The 9222-nt window shown below is 39.0% G+C and overlaps 1 long non-coding RNA gene across 1 annotated transcript in view; it reads left to right on the top strand.

Annotated features, from left to right (window-relative positions):
* The first annotated feature begins 455 nt into the window (after positions 1-455).
* LOC119620808 (uncharacterized) overlaps positions 456-9222 on the top strand; it is a 31425-nt gene continuing 22658 nt past the window's right edge. Inside the window, exons 1-4 of the long non-coding RNA XR_005237358.2 lie at positions 456-669; positions 3736-3737; positions 5069-5227; positions 7173-7333. This is a non-coding gene — a long non-coding RNA (uncharacterized lncRNA). The remainder of the gene's footprint in view (positions 670-3735; positions 3738-5068; positions 5228-7172; positions 7334-9222) is intronic.

Genomic DNA, 9222 nt, shown 5'->3' with positions numbered 1-9222 from the left:
AGAACAACGAATGAGACTAAAGAGATACTTTGAAATAGAAAAATAAGAAAACCTCAAAACGTGAAGGACAATATTCAAAGGTCTAACATATGTGCAATTTCAGTAACCAAAGGTAAAATTAGGGAATACTTCCAAATACCCAAAGAGTTTCAAAATCTGCAGTACAGTCAATGACATACACTTATGAATTAAAGAAGCTCAACAAATTCCAAATAGTATGAGACCTCATAATGTCTAGGCAGATAAAAAGGGGTCCCTGGAGAATTTCCGACCTGCCCACAAATGTTTACATTAGATGTGTTTGTGCAGATGAAGGAACCTGCCCAGGACTTGTCTGGGCATGCCCACAGTGGACTGGAGCCTGACATGCTCACTGGGGCAAGGTGGCGGGGAGCCATGAAGAATTCATGCCTTGCACAGGGGAGGAGTCTGCCTTCTTCAGCCTCTGTGGTGACCTGGGAATCAATATGTGAGGTGGTGCTTTTTAGCAGGAACCCCTCTCACTTTGCTAATAGTTTTTTGTTGGTGTTTGTTTTCCCTTTTGCCCAATAGAACCCTGCTCTACTCACCCTTCAGTGTGCCCATGTGCCTAAATGTTCCTGGTCATGTGAAAAGGACCCAAGTATTAGTTGAACTATTTTGGCACCCAAACAAGGGGCTTGAGAAATGGTGAGTAAGATGTGAACCGAAACGCCCCTTTTTTTTCCTTTTGCCTCTAAGCCTTTGTGTCCTTGGGCTTTTTCTGAGGGTAGGGGAAACTATGCCTCCCTCCTCTCCACTCCTGTCACTTCCAGGGGTTGGGAATGTCAGCCTTTTACTGTTTTTAAGGGATAGACAGGTGAATCAGATGCTCCCTGCCCCCCTCTTAAGTTCCTCACCCTGTTGGAGGAACCCATTCCCATAAGAATAAGATGTTCCTCCTGTAGGCATCTTTCCAACCCTGCACTTTAAATTTTTCTGCCTTTCTCTACTCTGCCAGCAGTTAACTTTTATGTGAGAGTTTTTATATTTTTTTCCTTTTAGAAGACATTTTACTAGGTCAGGAATTATAAGGATCGCTGTTTATATTATCTGTAAAGTTTTAATTATTAAAAATGATTCATGAGGTTGGTTTTAATCTGTAGCCAATCTCGTGTGCTTTGCATTCTGTAAGATCAGTAGCAAACTTTGCTGCAGGTCTCCATCTTGTCTTACGTCTTTGAAAGTGTGACTGGTAACCTCATGGTGAGAGGTGACAATGTGTCAGCAGCCCTCACTCTTGGCCCCTCCTTGGCCTGGGCATCCACTCTGGCGGTGCTTGAGGAGCCTTTCAGCCTACCACTGCACTGTGGGAGCTCCTCTCTGGGCTGGCAGAGGCCAGAGCCAGCTCCCTCTGCTTGTGGGGAAGTATGGAGGGAGAGGCGAGGGCAGGAACTGGGGCCGGGCGCCTCCAGGCCAGCGCGAGTTAAAGCCCAGGCGCGGGAGGGCTCAGCGGGCCCCGCACTGGGAGCGGCCCAGGGCAGTGAGGGGCTTAGCACCTGGACCAGCAGCTGTGATGGGTGTACTGGGTCCCCCAGCAGTGCCAGCCTGCCAGCGCTGTGCTCAAGTTCTGGCCAGTCCTCAGCTGCTTCCAAGGGGATGAGGAGTGAGTGCACAGTGCGGGACTGGTGAACAGCTCCGCCTGCAGCCCTGGTGCAGGATCCACTGGATGAAGCCAGCTGGGCTCCTGAGTCTAGTGGGGACTTGGAGAGAACCTTTAAGTCTAGCTAAGGGATTGCAAACACATCAATCAGCACTCTGTGTCTAGTTCAGGGTTTGTAAATATACCAATCAGTACTCTGATTAGTTAATATGTAGCTAACCTAGTGGGGACTTGGAGAACCTTTGTGTCTAGCTAAGGGATTGTAAATGCACCAATCAGCACTCTGTGTCTAGTTCAAGGTTCGTAAATACACCAATCAGTGCTCTGTGTCTAGCTAATCTAGTGGGGACTTGGAGAACTTTTCTGTCTAGCTAAGGGATTGTAAACGCACCAATCAGCGCTCTGTGCCTAGCTCAGGGTTTGTAAATACACCAATCAGTACTCTGGGTCTAGCTAACCTAGTGGGGACTTGGAGAACCTTCTGTCTAGCACTATGTCTAGCTCAGGGATTGTAAACACACCAATCAGCACTCTGTCAAAATGGACCAATCAGCGCTCTGTGAAACAGGTCAATCAGCTCTCTGTAAAGTGGACCAATCAGCAGGATGTGGGTGGGGCCAGATAAGGGAATAAAAGCAGACTGCCCGAGCCAGGCAGTGGCAACCCACTAGGGTGCCCTTTCACACTGTGGAAGCTTTATTCTTTTGCTCTTTGTAATAAATCTTGCTTCTGCTCGCTCTTTGGGTCCACGCTGGGGTTATGAGCTGTAACACTCACTACAAATGTCTGCGGCGTCACTTCTGAAGCCAACAAGACCACGAATCCACTGGGAAAAATGAACAACTGTAGACGCGCTGTGTTTAAGAGCTGTAATGCTCACCACGAAGGTCTGCAACTTCACTCCTGTCAGCAAGACTACGAACCCACCAGAAGGAAGTTCCAGACACATCTGAACATCTGAAGGAACAAACTCCAGACATACCATTTTTAAGAACTGTAACATTCACCGTGAGAGTCCGTGGCTTCATTCTTGAAGTCAGTGAGACCAAGAACCCACCAATTCCGGACACAATGACAATGTTTTGTTAGCTTCCACCATTTTACGATGACAACTGAGTTCAATCGTAGCTTAGGCAATAAACCTTTTCTGGTTTGATATCTGGATGACCTTTGCAATTTATTTGTTCTTTTCCCCTCAACAGCCTTGGATTTTGCTTTCCTTTAGCCTTTAGGAAAGTTTGAAAGCCAGAAACATCGACTGCTTGGCATAACTAAAATCAGATAATAAGGGATTTTTAAAAATTGAAGAGCACTCAGCTTAATTAAAAGTGTATATCCAAGTTATAGTCATATTTAAAAGGCCTTTATTTATTTCCCACCCTCCCTTGGATTTTGTTTTGCTGGAAAAGGGGTGTTTTTCTCAATCGGGTGAATTCTTTTCTCCATTTTCTCTTGGCACTCGATGGATGCATGAGACTAAGATAACTCTGGGGGGCATGGGACTCCTTGGGAAAAACAGAAGGCACTACTGACCCCATTTTGGGAAGAAATCTGTTTTCATAATGGAACCCCAGGAACTAAAAGCACATAGATCCCTTTCAAAATCTGTTTTTGGGTCCCAATTATGCCTGTGTATTATGCCCTAGAAGCAGCATGTTTTCGTCTCCTAAAAGGATCCAGCTAGAAGATTATAATCCAATTCAGAGACTGGCAAATGAAAAATTTTGTGGCTGCTGAGTTTTCTTCTGCCTGGCTATGTAGTTATATATGTGTTGTGTTTGTGATGTTTATAAAAATAGTACTAATTCATTGGCCTAAAGAAAAATAAGCACTTGGATCAAATATTTGTTAATGGAAAGATAAAAGCTGTGGTAACTTTTAGTTCTCGTGACTTTAACCTTTGAGAAATAAAAACAGCCTAAAAGATTATTTGATAAAATGCAGGTGCCATCAAAATGTAAATAGGTGGACTAAATTATGCTGGTCAGATACTAGGTTTGCTAAATGTTTTAAGGTTACAAAATGCTTTTTGAAAGTGATTCAATTTGCTGGCTTCACAACTGGTAAGACCTGGGGACATATGTTACTAACCATGCCCTTAATTGTGCTGGAAGAAGTCAAACCTTGACTGCACCTAGCATATAATTTAAAAAACTTACCAGGTTTTACTTTAAAGGTAACAAGTACTAGGAGTTACCATTATAACATGTAATTGAGACTACTAAAAATATATTTACATTTCAGTTAGGTAAGGACAGTGAAATGTGTTTTTAGTACAAGATTATAAGAAGGCGTAGAAATGTAAAATTTTGCCTCAGATTAAATGGTTATTTTGAATTAAGATAACAGTAAAAGTTCAAACAAGTTATGAAGGATTGTAAAAGCTAAAAGTTAACCTTGCAAAGGAAATTCCATGTGTGAACATATTGACTAAATTCAAAGGATGCCGTATGGTTTTTCTGTAAATTCAGCTTTGAAATAAAAGCACAACAAGGTACTCTTAAAGTACTAAGCTACTTTTCAGCAAAATTTGTAAAGAGCTATAACAGGTTTTTGCTTTTAAAATTTCTGAGTCATCATTTTGGCAAAGTAAATAACTTATGGTAATCTGGAATTCTATTTCATAACATCAAGTATTTTAAATCACTAACGTACTTAACAGACTTTCCAAAATCAAACTTCAGTTTCAAAATTATCTTTCTTGACACCAGACTTTTGGATGCTACAGAAGACACATGCAGAATCAAAAAAATAAAAATAAAAAAAATAAACAGGATTATCTGATATGTTTTAGGTACATGGGATTGACAAAATGGTGTTCAATCTATTTTACGTTGTATTTTTGAGAGTAATACTAATATATTTTCCAAAATTTATGGGATTTATAAAATTCTAATGTTTGAGCATATGCTATCAATCATAATTATAACTATTATGTTATTTTAAACCATAGAGATAACCAAATGTATTTGTCAATCATGTTTCTGAATGCAACTACCCTAGACATTTTGTACTCACAAACCATTGTTGTCTTGTTTTGATCCTCTTCAAACAATGGTTTATAATCAGTTATGGAACTTTGACAGGTGTTCTCAAATGCAAGTTTCTGGTGACTTTGGACATTGTGACATTGGAATAAAGGAAAAACAGGACTCATGAAAATTGAAATGTTCATGGATATCAAGCAAGAGTTAAGTGAGTGGACTGAACTAATAGAAAACTTAAATAATCTTTTTAACTTTTGCTTGGAATATTGCTGATCATTGTTTTGTTTTTCAGAGTCCAAGAAACTTATTTTGAACTATTTATGGTCTTTAATAGTTGAGTAAGTTGTACTCCTGCAAACAAAATTTGGAGCATATCTGTCTCTCTCTGCTTGGCTTCTCCAGAATTTGGAAACCAGTATTGCATATTCTTAACTTATGGCAGTATAGTCATTTGCATCAGTGCAATTGGAGCAACTGGTTATTTTGCCAGGCTTTGATTGGAAATGTCTGCTTGTCTTTAAGGAGTCGAGCTCAACTTGCAGAGCTGATGAGAACTCCTTGGGAAAACTGGCCTCAAATGCTTGTCTACACAGTCCACATACAGGATTCTTAACCTGCAGTGAGTAAAGAATGTCACTTTCCAACAGGCTCAGACATCATATGCTCTTGGCACCTCAAGAAGAGAGGAGTTTACCCAATTCACAGTTACATAACGATAAAAACCTAGGCTGGGCTCAGCTTTAAATGGTCTTATCCGAGATTCTTTGTGAAACAGATTTTCATGATAGCCAATCTAAAGGGCCTAGGTAGAAATAATTGTTTTTGCTGCAGTTTATGCAAGTAATCAAGCCAAGTATAAGATTAAAGTCTATTTTGCAAGCAATACACTCTTATTATGATTTGTTTTTAACAGAAATGAGGACAAGACAGAGATAAATTATGATTCAAAACGTACCATCATTAGTTTCTAGACTTATTATTTGTTTTTAAGTTTTTGCCTACATTTTAGACTAACCTTGCTTATTCCTGTGAACCAGCCAACCATCTCTGGTTGCAGCTCAGAAAGGACAAAAGGGGATGAGTAATGTAGAAATCTGGATCAATATTTTAGTTCTGAACAATTATCCTGCAAATCCTGCCAGCTGATGGGAATAAATAGGATGCCCATCACCCGGAGGTTTCCATTTTGGGAAAGGGAGCTAACCAAAGCAACACCCCATGCACCCAAATCTTAACAAGCATAACTATAGCCACCAATTATCTGGGTGTATCACAAGACATCCTTTTCTTTCCTTTGTTGGAGGAGAACTCAATTCCACAGCTTCACTTTAGCATTACAGCTTGTGATAAGGAGTCTATGCACCTTCCATGCTAAGACACAATTTTGGTCCCAAAGTCATTTCCAAGTTTATATCAAAGGCCTAAGAAAACTGGATCTTAGGTATCCAGAAGACAGAAAATAGTGAAAGTCAAAAGGTACAGCACAGGTGAGCATGACTGATTCCTGCTGATTAAGCCAAGCTTCCTGTTTCATGGATAAAGGTCATGCTAGTATCCATGGCATAAATGAAGTCTAGAGAATTCAAAGGCTATTGCCAGCAGGGGAGATAGGGAGTACATACGAAAGAGCAGTTATTCCCATCCCCTAGGCCCCATGTTAACATAGATGAAAGCCACTTTGACACCCATGGGTGGCACCCTGTCACAGTTGCTGGGACTCAGTAATAGAAGGACAGGGGAAAGAAAGAGGAACAACTCACTTTCTCTCCCTCACACACCCTGGGTATTTGCTAGTAAAAGAAAGGAACCAGGCACACATGCTCCCCTATTTCTAGATGAGTAGCCATTCATCTTTAGTCTGCACCCTTTTAGAACACATTCTGAACCCCTGGGACCCTTCTGAAAAAACATGCCTTCTTTTTTCCTTTTTCTTCCTCTGTTCTCTATTCCCTGATAGGTAGCTAATGGTGTCACGTATCACGGGACACTTCCCTCAGATGCATCCTTCAAACTGGAAGGAGTTAATTTCTCAAACTGTAGACGAATTGACTTAGGATTAGGTTTAGGGGAAGGGAATGCAGAAACCTGACATGCCAGCAAAAGGGTAAAAAAAAGTTTTTTTTTTTAACCCTTTGGGCTTTTGGCCTCTCTCTCCCTGTACAAACTGGTAAAAGGTCTCTGGACTTTCAAGTTGTCCTTACCCACTCCTTGTTTCATTTTGATACATATTTTCTAATAACCTGTTTGTCTCTTCTCACTGTTAGGCCATCAGACTCCAAACAAACTACAACTGGAGCTTTGGATGATGACCTTTTTTTTACTGGGAACCCTGAGATAGGCCTCTGAGGGAAATCTGACTACTGTTTTCCCAAAACAGCTTCCCTGTCAGCAGGAAGCAATTAAGATTGGTCTTCATCCTTATCATTATCCTTATTCTAATAACAGTTAGAGGTATTTCTTTAGAGGGAGGAATGAGACTGTCAAATGCCTAGGCAGATAAAAAGGTGTCCCCGGAGAATTTCCAACCTGCCACACAAGTGTTTACATCAGATGCTTTTGTGCAGATGAGGGAAACTTCCCAGGGCTTGTCTGGGCATGCCCACAGCGGACTGGAGCCCAACACTCACTGGAGGAAGCGAGTGGAGCCATGGGGAAGTCATGCCTTATGCAGGGGAGGAGCCTGCTCTCTTGAGCTCCTGCGGTAACCTGGCAATAAATCTGTGAGGTGAGGACCCGTTAGCAGGAACCCCTCTAGATTTGCTGAAAGTTTTATTTTTTATTTTTGCCCTATAAAGCTCTGCTCTACTCACCCTTCAATGTATCTGCATTCCTAAATTTTCCTGGTCATGTGACAAGAACCTAGGTTTTAGCTAAACTAAGGAGCAAAATTCTGCAACATAAGATCTAAGAAAACTATGCCTAGATCCATTAAATCAAATTGTTAAAAAGCAAATAGAAAAAGTCTTCACAGCACTAGACAAAAATGAAACATTATACATAAATAAGTTATAGTTTGAATGGACTGTCAGAAACCATGACTAGAAGACAGTGGAGCAACATTTTCAAATTTCAGAGAGAGAGAAAGAAAAAAAAAAAAAGAATAAAAAAGAAAAGAAGACATAATAAAACACCTGTCAGTTTAGTATTCTATACCCATTGAATATAATCTTCATTAGAATGTGAAGTAGACATATGCAGGTGAACAAAAAATCAAGAGAACAATAGTTATGTTCTACATGAAATTATAAAGGAAATTTCTCAGGCTGGGTGGAAATTATACTAGTGAGAAACAGATTGGAAGGACTAAAGGAAAAGATGTTAGACTGACAGTGAATTTTTAAAAGCCAGATCTAACTTATCGTCTACAAGGATCCACTTTGAATATTTTTTAAAAAAGGTAATAATTAAATAATTAAATTGAATAATTAAATAATTCAAATTAAAAATGAGTACATGTAGCTTGGAGAGGATATATTAACATAAAAAGGACTTTAATAAAAAGAGTATTATGCATAGTGATAGAAAAACTTATCAGAAAAATAATATCATTTATAATGTATATACCTAATAAGAGAGCCTCAAGATATTTGAAGCAAATCTGACAGAATTAAAAAGAAGAATGGATAAATAAATTCACAATTATAGAAAAAGATTATATACCAGTTTCTTAGTAATTGATACAACCACTGGGGAAATAATAAGAAAACAATAATAAAGACATAGATCCAAATAACACTTTGGACTAATCAATATTTCTAGAAAACTGCAGAGTCAACATTGTTTTCCAGTGTTCATGTATATTCACCATGGTAGACCCTTTACTGTACATAAACCTAATGTAGATAAGTTTAAATAGATTAGCAATTTATAGAGTGTATTATCTCTATAGAGTGTATATCTCTAATTAGGTTACAATGAAACCTAATTAGAAATTAGTGACTGTACTCTAGGAAAGCAAAGTTCTTTTAAAAGATCCATTAGTCAAAGAGGAAAACTCTAAAATGTAAATTATATGAAAAGAGAGTTTAATTTTACACATTGTTTGGTTCCCGGTGTCTGCAAGAGTGACTGACAATTAATAAATGGTTAACAATTATTATTATAAGAAATGCCCCAGGGGACAGAGAAATAAATGATAAGGAAATATACCATGATTTTTCATGAGAAATAAATGATGAACAGGTTTTTCATGAAAGATGTAACAGAGACCCAGCATGGGGCAGGATGGCAATAAACCTTGGTCTATTTCCTAGGAAACACACAGATTAATGGCTAAAAACACACGCCTACAAAAGACAATACTTAGAGTTTCCAATCAAGACTTTATTACAGACTCTATAAACTAGAGCAATATTCTAAAATTATTGATTGTTTAGTTTCCTAATAGAAAAAACTTAAGAAATAATAAAGCAAAGTTTTTTTTGTTGTTGCTGTTGTTGTTTTTATGCCAAGCTTAATTGAAGTGATTTGTGTTAAAGTGTTCAGTACAGTAACTGTTTCAAAACAAAGAAATCAATGAATAACGCTATTATCACAATTATATGCTGTTAATGCCAGGAAGACTAAATATCTGGTTCCTAACATCAAGGTCTGTAAGACTGTGCGAACTTCGTA

Source organism: Chlorocebus sabaeus, chromosome 4 (genome assembly GCF_047675955.1).
Source record: "Chlorocebus sabaeus isolate Y175 chromosome 4, mChlSab1.0.hap1, whole genome shotgun sequence".
Classification (NCBI taxonomy): domain Eukaryota; kingdom Metazoa; phylum Chordata; class Mammalia; order Primates; family Cercopithecidae; genus Chlorocebus; species Chlorocebus sabaeus.
The sequence above is the reverse complement of the archived record's forward strand: the minus strand, read 5'-3'. Positions and strand labels throughout refer to the sequence as shown.